This window comes from Podarcis gaigeae (assembly GCF_964106915.1).
Source record: "Podarcis gaigeae genome assembly, chromosome: 9".
Taxonomy (NCBI): Eukaryota; Metazoa; Chordata; class Lepidosauria; order Squamata; family Lacertidae; genus Podarcis; species Podarcis gaigeae.
In genome coordinates, this window is record NC_139685.1 from 66,012,207 (window position 1) to 66,024,244 (window position 12,038).

Consider the following 12,038-nt stretch of genomic DNA (forward strand, 5'->3'; position numbering starts at 1 on the left):
TGTTACAATGACAGCATCCTCCCCTTCCCTCGCAAAAAAACCCCAAACCCCACATCTTAGGGAAATGGTAACAAGCTATTCTGCCACAGCTATTGGTGAGAGTGGCCCCAGCCCACCAAGAAACTATAGGAGAGTTTATCCTCCCAGTCAGTGGCGTAGCGTGGGTTGTCAGCACCCGGGGCAAGGCAAGTAATTTGCGCCCCCTAACCCGTGGATTTGCGCCCCCTAACCCTAACCCCCAGATGTTGCGCCCGGTGCGGCCGGCCCCCCCTGCACCCCCCACGCTACGCCACTGCTCCCAGTAGAATGATTAGGTGAAATTGCTCCCCACTTCAAGGCTCTGGTCACAATTTGGGTGGGGAATTTCAGGAGGTCATTTGCAAACAGCTGCAAAGCCAAGTGTCCAAACAGTTGCCTAGACAATGCACTTTCTCCTCTGCACACATACACAATGCCCAAGTGGCAGTACAATAATATGAATGAGTCAAAACTATTAAATAATTGTGAGCCAGTTTAGAATTCTTGGGGGGAAATTCCCCCCTTTCTTTTTTAGCCTTCACACATGCTGCTCATAATTGCTAGTCCATTTACACTTTGAGCTAAGTGGGATTTGCATATCTCTACCATGAGTAGGGAAAAGCCCTGATGGCTGTTGGCCCACCTCCACTCATTCATGGAACCTGAGAATATGTGGCTAGGTCACAGCTGTCAACTTTCAGATTTGAAAATAAGGGATCAGCAGCCTTACCTGTCCCAGGGACAGTCTACGGGATATCTAACAATCCGGGATAGCAGTGGGAAGCAGCGGGAAACAGCACTGGAATAAGGGAATTTCCCGCATAAAAAGGGAAGGTTGACAGCTATGAGCTAGCTACCTTGCAAAATGCAAGACCTCTGATCTTGCAAAGAGGGCTATGTGCACACAAGTTGTATGCCAAGACATGGAGGTCGGATGAACACAGATGGCTGCACGGGCAGAACTGTAAAGCCCCGTGCATATGAGAAAATGCATGCCGGTCATAGCTTGGAATGCAGAAGGCAGATGAGCCAATCAATCAGAACAAGTAGATCGTCTTCCCTGCAGCATTTGATTTTGATGGATTGAACCAGCTTTGTGCAAACTTCTTCGATGTTTATGCCAATGCTTTTCACATCACAAATTGGCCTGCTTTTCTGGCCACAACATGAGCAAACATGAAAAGAAACACAAGGCTGGTCCAGCATGCCAAATCAGGAAGCCGCCTTTAACCCATTCAAAAATAATTGTCTGAATCACCTCTAAATAAAAGCCACTTTACAATGAAGTGGGTGGGTCTGGGGATTTAGACAGATGAGTCCTGGGTTTGAAACCCCTTGCTTGGCCTTGATGCTCACTGGGTGCCCCTGGCCTAGTTGCACGATCTTGTCCCAGCCTACCTCACAGGGTTATTCTGAAAACGAAATGCAATAGCCCTGTGGGGAAGGGATGCTGCTCAGCTGTAAGGAAGATGCTTTGCATGCAAGAGGTGTCAAGTTAAATCCACAGCCATCTAAATAATACTGAGCTAGAGGGACCAATTGGTCCGTGAAATATACTCGGAGTCGAGTGTGAATTTCATGCTCTTTATTCAGCTCATAGTAGCAATGAATGAAACTTTCCCCAAAACGCCTAGCTATATATACATTATTTACACAATGGGCCCCACATGATTGGTTAATTCCAGGCTGCCTCTGCAGGCCAATCTGGTTGCTGATTCACTTCATCCAGGAACCTGATTAGCTTCTCCTGCTGGCCAATCAGGTCGCTGATTCACTTCCACCTGGAGCTGGATTGGGTGGCTCCTGTAGATCAATCAGACTGCTACATTCTGGATCCTATTGTTCTAGGATTCAGCTCAGTACATTACATTACATTTTCATGCAGCATGTAGGCTATGGAACTTGCTTGCTCCCAGTCCCACAAGAGTTAGTGATGGCCACCATGTTGGAATATTTCAAAAGAGGAATGGGGGAACAGGCTGTTGATGGCTACCAGCCATGATGTCTGTGCCCTGCGTCTGCAGTCAGTAATGCTTCTGAATAGCCATTGCTAGAAATGGCAGGAGGGGAAAGTGCTCTTCCCACAGGCATCTGGTTGGCCACTGTGAGAACAGGTAAAGCCCCCCTGGACAGTTAAGTCCAGTCAAATGCAACTATGGGGCTGCAGCGCTCATCTCACTTTCAGGCCGAGGGAGCTGGCGTTTGTCCACAGACAGCTTTCCATGTCATGTGGCCAGCATGACTAAACCGCTTCTGGCACAACGGAACACCATGACGGAAACCAGAGCGCACAGAAAAGCCATTTACCTTCCCACTGCAGTGGTACCTATTTATTTACTTGCACTGGCATGCTTTTGAACTGCTAGGTTGGCAGGAGCTGGGACAGAGCCACAGGAGCTCACCCCGTCGTGGGGATTCAAACTGCTGACCTTCTGATCTGCAAGCCCAAGAGGCTCAGTGATTTAAACCACAGCGCCACCTGTGTCCTTTAAGTGAGAAGAGGATCCAGAGTTAGATGGGCCATTGACCTCATGCAACGGGCTCTACTTACGGTCTGATGAAGGCAACTTCATCCGTTCTGATGGTCTCCAGAGAGCCATTTCCATTCATTAAAAGACAACACTTGGGCACATGGCTCAGTAGAGTGTGACCCAGTTGAAGGAGGCTTCCTGCGCACCACCCACCTCTTGCCCAGCTCCCACTCATTTCAAAGGGGCTTGCATAGCAGAAGAACTGCTGCCTGCACTTTGGAAAACCTCTGCAGCTAAAGACATCAATTTGAATAGAAAATTTCTAACATCCTTGACAGTTTCCTTCCTGGGCTTTCCTGGAAAGCCAGCAAGGGAGTAGAACTCTACAGCTTTGTTACACCGCTATAGGAAGACATCTCCTCTAGTTAAATGCCCACTCACATATTAATGCCGCTCAGGCAACCAGGAAGAGCTTGATGCTGGAGCCTCCATTAGACAGTGTTTTATTTTAGTTGGGGGGGGGGCGGGTTTGCAGATAATTAAGTATCGCCGGGCAGATGCTCCACAGTTGTCTTTTCCAGCTCCTGCTCTTCCCAAGGGCGGCCACTGTAAGTAATGTAAATTTTTATTAAAATGCCTCCATGTTTTCGATGGCGAAGCAGAGCAGCAGCCACCTGTTCTAATTGGAACACACAGCAATAGACCAGGCAGGAATGCCATGCAGTGAACAGAGAGACCCTCACATATGGAGGGCGGGTTGAAAGAAAAATTGAAAGAGGGAGGGGAGCCCTTAATCTGAAACGCTGGAACAGCACAGGGGTCCTTTAATTGTTCTCCCCACCCATGTGGGAGCTGCGGATCTGACATGCTAGGAGAACATTTAAAGGGCATCCATGCTCAGATGCAAAAGAATGTTTTAAGAGCATTGAAATGCCAATCTTGGGGTGCCAGGTGTAGCACAGCTTCACCCAAGCAGTGTTTTCTCATTCACGTCACAGAGAGCAAGGGAGTATTAATGAGCATACCAGTTCATTAATAACTCTGGGGGATAATGGGTACTTCAGAAGGCCAGATGGTCAGCCTAGGCTGGGGAAGATATGTGTGAAGTGAGAGCCCCCATGAACTCCAAACAGCCGAACAGGAAGGGCACCGGCGGCATGGCATGCAAATCGCTCTCTGCCACCTGCTATGAACCACTTCCCCTTTTGCTCATTTTTGCACCACAGCAGCGCTGCATTAAACAGCCCACCGCCGTTTAAAAACAACAACAACCTGGAAATGGCGCATATTTTGCATAGTTACAGCTACAGGTGTTTTTCAGGAGAAAGCTACATGCTAGGGATTGTCCCAGAAGAAGGAGCAACCTTGCCAGGACTTCTTAGGTCTCTCATCATTTGTGCAATTAGCAACTTTGTGGATTATTATTTTTTAAATACAGCAAGCAGCTGTCATGGTGAGGCCTGATGGTGGGGTCCCTTCTTATGGTCCCAATCCAGATTGGGCCTTCGGCACCTGGCATTTGCATGGTAAGGAAATCTCCCGCTCATGTCAATAGAAACTTGGCTTTCTATTGATGCAAATGGCAGCTGTAGGGTGTGTGAGCAGGATTGGTGTGGCAGTGGGGAACAAAGGGTTAAGCCCTCTCACCACCAGGGGCTAGATGCTGAGAAGCCCCACGGAAAAGTGGAGCTAGGAGAATGCAACAGGTGCAATTGCACTGGGTGCAAAGCTTCTGGAACGCCACAACTATTACATCCACTGGAAGGCGAGAGGCGAGGGGCGCAGGATTTTGGAATCACCACTGTAATTTGAGACACCAGAGATTGCTCATTTCATGAATGACAACACGTCCAGTCTGGCCTTGAGATACACCTTTCTTCCTGTCCCATCCCCATCATCTCTTTTTCAAATCTATACTTTACCCTTTTAAAAATGTTGACCCGCCTGCTTGGTTTAAGTTCATTATAAATTGTTTGCATTTCAATAAACTGTAACCTTTGCAGACCTCACATTCATGTTTTCCCGTCACACTTTCTGCAATCCACTAAGATGGGGAAACTGTGTCCCTCCAGATGTTGGACTACAACTCCAACCATCCTTGGCCATTGTCCATGCTGGTTGGGGCTGATGGGAGTTGTAGTCCAACATTCATCAGAAGGGACACAGGTCCCCCTCACCCCCTGCCTTAAGAGTGTAAACGCAGCAAACTGTCCTAAAGTATGAAACAGCCCTTGCTTTGTCTTCAGCGAAGGACCATGAGCGTCCTGGCCAGGGATCTGAAAACTGTTTTGTAACAAATCCAGTTCTGTAGCTCAGCAAGAGGAATAGATGAATTTTTCCAATCTTAAAGCGGAGTTTCCCACATTTCTATAGCAATTTTGTGATTTACTTATTTATTAATCCTCATGGAAACTCACCAGCATTTTAGTGTGAATTTCTCTTAACTGCTTGTGGTCGTCGTCGTCCCCCCCCCCCCCATTTTTTTTGCAAGCAGTTCCCTAACATAATGCATTTTGGTACCTTATCTTCACTGCTATATACATTTAACACATCCTTACCCCAAATGTGAACCACCCTGATATCTATGGGTATAGTGCGGTATAGAAATTTAATGTAAATAAACATGCAGCTTTTTGTACACATTTCTGGCTGAAAAACTTTGTATCAAAAGTTGCAGGAGTGAGAATTCTGCGGCATCATTTTTGTGCATCGGCTCAAAAAGTGCAAGTTGGGTAGTTTCTCATTAAAATGCAAGCAAAATTCACCCCCCTCCCCAAATGCTACTCAGTGTCAGAGCATCTAACTTTGCAAACCTAATGTTCCAGGTTGCCAACCCTAGAATCCCCAGGTAGGATCCCTAACACAAACTGCAAGAGAGCCACTGCCGGCTGGTCAGTCTAGACAATACTGAGCTTGATGGACCGGAATAAAACAGCTTCCTATACAAATCAGCTTGCGGCACCTCAATAGCAACTGTGTCCAGACGTCCCTGTGAGCTGATGCTCAAGGGGCCAGTTCTTGGAGCACTGCGGTCCTTCAAGGTGGTCCTTGAAGCCTAGGACAAGCCAAGTGTAACGGCCTTAAAGGGAAAGGTAGCCGTGATAATATGGAAGCATCCAATGGAAGCATTTTGGGAGCAGCTCTAAAAGATGTAACCAAACTAAAGCACAAGCAAATGAGTGTTCCCCTTCAGGAGGATTTCCTGAAAGTCTTAGAAAGGAAAATGACCACCAGCAGGTTGAAAAGCTTTAGGGAGAGGGAGCTCAGGGTATCTGGCAACGTGCTTTATTTTTCTGCAGTGGTAAGTATCACAAGATTCAAATTAAGCTGGAGAGAACAGCCTCTTTTAAGAAATCTCCCTGTCTGCATTTCTGCTTCTCCTTGAGACTAGAGAAATATAGGCAGAACCAAACCACACTGTAGCAAAGCAAACTGCAACCCTATGCACACTTGTGGGGCGAGCCCTGCTGAACACCGTGGGACTTATACTCTGAGCAAACATGCATAGGATTTTGCTGCTGGGATATCCTAAGGCAGCCAGAATGATATAAGAAATCACTAAGGAACCATTCTTCATTGACTCGAAGCAGATACTTTTTTTACTATCCAACTGCATCTCAGAATAATCACCTTACACAGAAAAGTCTACTTATTCATTCTTTCTTAGCAAATGCGTTGCACTGCAGTTATTATGGAGATCTAAGAAGAAAATTTGCTATAATTCCCATGCTGTTGTGTGTAGATTTAAGATTCCTCGGGATTTCTGCTGTCAAAGGGGGTTATTAGACCGTCTAACCTAATGATCTTGGTGGGGTCGGAAAGCCTTTTACTACAGAGGCTCTTTTCAAATCAGAGCAAGCATTGCTAAGGTGGGAATTTCAGGACGCAAAAAGATTGTAGAGAGATTGCTCTCCCCGCTCCCCAAAGTTTAAACGTGGATTCTATTTTTAACCTCCGGGAGGCGAGGTGCAATCGTTCTTAAGTTCCTCATCCCCCAGTAGAATCCTTTAAGCTGCTTCTCCAAGACAAAAGGGGCATTATCCGGCAGCTGCTGTCGTTGCTGCCGCTTCCTGGCCCGTGCTAAGAACCTGTCAGAAGATCATCCCCCTTTGCTGCACTTTTCTCACCAACGCTATTTCCACGCCACCTACCCTGTTCACAGCCTCCGCGACGGATCCGCAGCAACAGCAACAGTTCCCAACTAGAAGCGCCACCATAAACCAAGTGGGGGAGAGTGAGTGAGTGAGTGAGTGAAAAGCCCTGACGTTTCTCAAGCTCACGCGGATATTCAAATCTGTGAACTTCTCTGTTAACTCCGTGCAGTTTCAAAAAGGAAATCGGAGGCTAAATTCAGCTGACAACTGTTGTTGCGCAAAGCTCTCGCTCTTCTCCTTGAGACTCCCGGTTCAGCGCCGAGACCACTTGCGAACCATCCGAGGACCCTCACTTGAAAAGAGACCCAAGAGGAGGAAAAAGAAGAAGTTGAAGTAGTAATAGTCCTGGGATCTGGAACGGGCAGCCGTGCGCAAAAATGTGCCAATAACACCCAGCGCGCACGAGAGGCAGGGGAGCGCGCCGGGCCAGCCCTCCGCGGAGAGGGAGAGAGCTGGTTTCAGGTTTCACTCGGCAGCTGGCGAGCTTCTCGACGCGCAGGCTGCCCTGTCGAGGATCCCTTCTTAGCCGCACAGCTCACGCCTCCGGTATCTCTGGAACCCCGGGAAGCGCGGCGCCCTCAGCTGCGCGCCGAGCTCCAATAATGGCCCCATCCCTTCGCCGTGGAGCTCCACTCCGGCTGCTGGGCAGCTTCCTCTTAACAGCTTGTTTCCTTGCATTCAGATCCCACCTTTCCCGCACACCCTCCAACGTTTCTTCGATGAAAATAGGGACATCCTATCCCATAATAATAATTGTACTATTTATACCCCGCCCCAGCCACTCTGGGCGGCTTCCAACGTATATAAAAACATAATAAAACATTTTTTAAAAAACACTTCCCTATCCAGAGCTGCCTTCAGATGTCTTCTAAAGGTTGTATAATTATCTCCTTGGCTTGCGGGTTGCATAACTCCATACCCTCCAACATTTCCCCAATGAAAATAGGGATGTCCTAAGGAAAACTGGGACATTCTGGGATCAAATCAGAAATTGGGATGGCTTCAGTAAATCTAGGATTGTCCCTGGAAAATTGGGGCACTTGGAGGGTCTGTTTCGTCCATGGAGGTCAAAATAGGAAGAACATCAGCAGAGCCTGCTGGATCCAGTGCCAGATTACTAAATAGACAGAGTAGTCACCGTCCTAGGGGCACCACACCTTTTAGGGGCCCTGTGACAATAGATCAAAATAATTGTGATTTGATCTGGAAAGAAAATTACAACCAAGCTTGCTTGGTTCAATGTTATTCCACTGGAACACACACACGAGGAGGGACCGAGATTTTGACTGCCTTTGACTGACATCCACAAGGTTTAATCCAGCACTGGCTGGATCAGGCCAATGGCCCACCAAGGCCAGCATCCTGTTCTCACAGTGGCCAACAAGGTGCCTGTGGGAAACCAGAAAGCAGAACATGAGCACCAGAGCAATGCTCTCCCCTGGTTTCTGGTTTCCAGAAACTAGTATTCGTAAGCATTGACCTCCAACTGTGGAGGTTAGAGAATAGCCATCACAGCTAGAAGCCTCTCTCCCATGAATTTGTCCAATCTTCTTTTTTAAAGTGATCCAAACTGGTGGTCATTACTGCCTCCTGGGGACCAACGGTACCAAATAGTATGGGAAACAGAAAAAATAACCAATAAACTGAAACTGACACAGGGACAAATAGAAGAAGACACCTTCACCCCGGTATGGCTCCCCTTTATCACATACACAGCCCAACAAGACAAGGACGAAAATCCACCAACAGCATACAAATCAATATGGCTAACCTGATCCAAAACATCCACCCACCCCACTCACACATGAAAACAAAGATCACCACAGCCAACCACAAATGAACAGCCACACCCTGGGCCAACCCCAACCTCTCTCCAGTGGCGTAGCGTGGGTTGTCAACACCCAGGGCAAGGCAAGTAATTTGCGCCCCCTAACCCGTTGATTTGCGCCCCCTAACCCTAACCCCCAAATGTTGTACCCAGTGCGGCCGGCCCCCCTGCACCCCCCACGCTACGCCACTGCCTCTCTCACCACCAAAGGAACACAAGTGAACAGCAAAGAACCTGCACAAGCAACACTGACACCAAACCCTACAGAAAGTAAGTAAAATAGAAACATCACCACCTGACCCCACCCCACCCCATTTCCCCTCCCTCCACCTCTTTCCCCCTTTTCTTCCTAATGTTTCAACAAATAAAACTGATTTGTAAAAATGTTACATGGGGGGGAATACGAGAGAGAGACATTGCAAACACTTTTGATCAAGAAAATCTTTAATAAAAAATAAAAATTACTGCCTCCTGGGGAGTGAGCTCCATAGTTTGGCTATGGTGAACATGGTTCTCTCTCCCCCCCCCCAATCATTTAACCCTTTGAGGTGCATTAGGCTGGAAGGCTGCAACTGGCCCAAAGTCACCCAGTGAGCATTATGGCCAAGTGGGAATTTGAATGCCTGCCTCCCATGTCCTAGTCTAGCTTTCTAATCACTACACCACACTGCCTCTTTACTGCCCTATCTCCCCCTCAAAGCAGCCCGTTTCCTCCAAACACTGATGGAAGATTTCCAAACTCCACTCCTGCCTATGTGATCTACTTTCATGACTCCAGGAACCTTTGTATGTCCCAGAGCCAGGCTAGAGAGACCCCTAGTTTCCATGCAAGGCCCCTGAGCCACATTTGGAAAAGCTGGGAGGTTCCAGTGAAGCCCAGTCGAGTTTCCCAGAGAGCTTAGTACTAAATGATGCTGCAGAACAATGCACAGTTTTATTTTGTTCCATGCCATTTATAGAATCATAGAACTGGAGAGTTGGAAGGACCTCAAGGGTCCTCTAGTCTAGTCCAACTGCTTGCAGTGCAGGAATCTCAACTAAAGCATCCACGACAGGTGGCCATCCAAGCTCTGTTTAAAAACCTTCCATGAAGGAGAGTCTACCACCTTCCAAGTTGTCTGTTCTGTTGTTGTTTTTCCTCATTCTAAATTATGTCATAGTGCTGGTGTGAAGTTAACATCTTGTAAGTTCCTTAAAAGAAGGCCAGGGTCTGTATATACAGTGGCACCTTGGTTTTCAAACATAATCCATTCCAGAAGACTGTTCAAGTTCCAAAACATTCAAAAACCAAAACCTCAATACAGAAGCCTCAAAACAGAAAACTCAATACAGTGGTAACTCAGGTTACAGACGCTTCAGGTTACAGACTCCGCTAACCCAAAAATAGTACCTTGGGTTAAGAACTTTGCTTCAGGATGAGAACAGAAATCATGCAATGGCGGTGGGAGGCCCCATTAGCTAAAGTGGTACTTCAGGTTAAGAACAATTTCAGGTTAAAAACGGACCTCCAGAACAAATTAAGTTCTTAACCTGAGGTACCACTGTACGAAAAACTCAGTTCGAAAGCTGTGTGGCATGTTCGACTTCTGAGGTGCGTTCGAAAACCGAAGCATTTACTTCTGGGTTTACTGTGTTTGAAAACCGAAATGTTCATCAATGGAGACGGTCGAAAACCGAGGTACCACTGTAAACAGTATTTATGCATTCTGTATTCACATATATCACGCCAAATGGTTTACAGAAAGAATAAAACAATGAAATTATCAGTGCTTTAAAGAAAACCATTTAAAACTTTCTAGAATAATTAAGATCAACAATAAGCTAAAAACTAGATTGAAACACATGTCAACATTCTGCCTACTTTGAAGCAGTAAACACTTCTGAATGCAAGGCTCAGCTTGCGGGTTTCCCACAGGTATCTGGCAAGAACAGGATGTTGAACTTGGCCAGCCATTATGTTATTGATTGATCCTTAACTACAGCAGCAGGATTTTTTGCCTAATCATTAAGCAAGAAGTGGAGTCAGGCTCCCCTTGCCAACATTAGTTGGGGCTCTAGCCCCTTACGTCCCGCAGGGTCCCTGGTGTCACCTCTCAGAGCAGAATGAGGAGGAGCCTGAAGGATTCTCACCAGGGATTTCTTACACCAGGGATCGAACTGGGATCTTCTGTGTACAAGGCAGATACTCTACCACTGAGCTCTGCTCCTTCGCCTGAACCTAGGACCTTCTGCATGCTACCCTGATTGACTTGTAAACACTGCAGAGGGTATGGTTTTGACACCACTCCGCAGAACATCAACGCTCCCCTTTGGTTAAGCGCAGCCGATAGTTTAACAACTTTGACAGCAGCTCAGAGGCTCTGAACGGAATAAAGCAAACAGTAGGAGAATGTCTATAACATGCTAAAGAGGGAGGGGACTTGCGCAATTAGATGCGAAACGCAGCAGGATACCTCTGCTTGCCTGAGGCTTGGTTTGCTGCCAGCCACTATCTCCCAGGGAGGCCTTGCCAGAGTGACATAAGTAAGAGAAAGAAGCCTTTAAGTGGGTTGGCAGGACCTCCAGCAGCAAGGAGCAAGGCAGCTAGCTCTCTGATGAGGTGCTCATACTGGGGGGAAACCTGTAGGTTATGGAGGGAGGCAATTGGCAACCCTGAAACAAGTCGTTTCCCCCCCACAGCTGTTCTCTTGCATCTTTGCATGAGCAAGAAAGCCCCACGAATACACAAAACACCGCTGGTTTAAAAAGGGATAGGAAATTGCTGCTTAAAAGCTAGACTACCCCAGGGAGCATTTCCAATTACACAGAAAGAAATGAGGGGCAACACATAAACTGACTAGATAAAAGAAGATGATGAAGAAAAGCAGGGGGGGGGGAGAAGGCAACATAAAATAGACTCTTCCAGTTGCAAGTGGAGATAATGCAAGGAGCCTTTTGGGAACAGCATGCCAGTTTTGTAGGCGCCATCATATACAAAAGAAGACTGGCAAATCAAGTTAATGGAATACGCCGAAATGGCGAAACTGGAAAGCTCAGCAAACAAGTAATTCAGAAAAGAATGGGAAATGTTTATTGTATATATGTGAAAGTGTTGTAAACAAGTTAGCACATCGGCAGGATTTTAAGGACACTTGTAATTTTAGAGATATAATAGGAAAAATTGGATGAATATTTTTTTGGAATAGTGATGATATGCAGTTGAAAAGGAAAATGAAGGAACCAGGGTAAGGAAGTCACGGGATTCGGAGAATCCCTATTTACCGATTTGAAATTGTTTTGGCATATAGTTGTGTGTGTGTTTGTTATTAATGTTTTTGTTGTGGTGATTTTTACTTTTGTATGGTTGGAAGAAAATCTAATTATATATATATATATATATATATGTTTAAAGAAGCCTTTTCCAGCCTGATGCCTGCCATATTTACTTATTCATTTTATTGCATTTATATACCAGGTTTTCTCCATAGTTCCCTCCCACCTCCTTTAACCCCCATAACAACCCTGTGAGGTAGGCTAGGCTACGCAGCAGTGGGCCAAGTGAGAATTTGAACCCTGGTCTCCCAGGTA

At 46.6% G+C, this 12,038-nt stretch overlaps 1 protein-coding gene across 3 annotated transcripts in view; it reads right to left on the minus strand.

The window, feature by feature from the left end:
- ARHGAP24 (Rho GTPase activating protein 24) overlaps positions 1 to 12,038 on the minus strand; it is a 415,266-nt gene that overhangs the window by 346,079 nt on the left and 57,149 nt on the right. The window contains exon 1 of one of the 3 annotated variants that reach the window (XM_083756500.1): positions 6,641 to 7,244. The exons of the other annotated variants lie outside the window; for them this stretch is intronic. The gene's annotated coding sequence lies outside the window, so the exon portion shown is untranslated. Of the gene's footprint in view, positions 1 to 6,640; positions 7,245 to 12,038 lie in introns of those variants that run through there. 3 annotated transcript variants of the gene reach the window in all.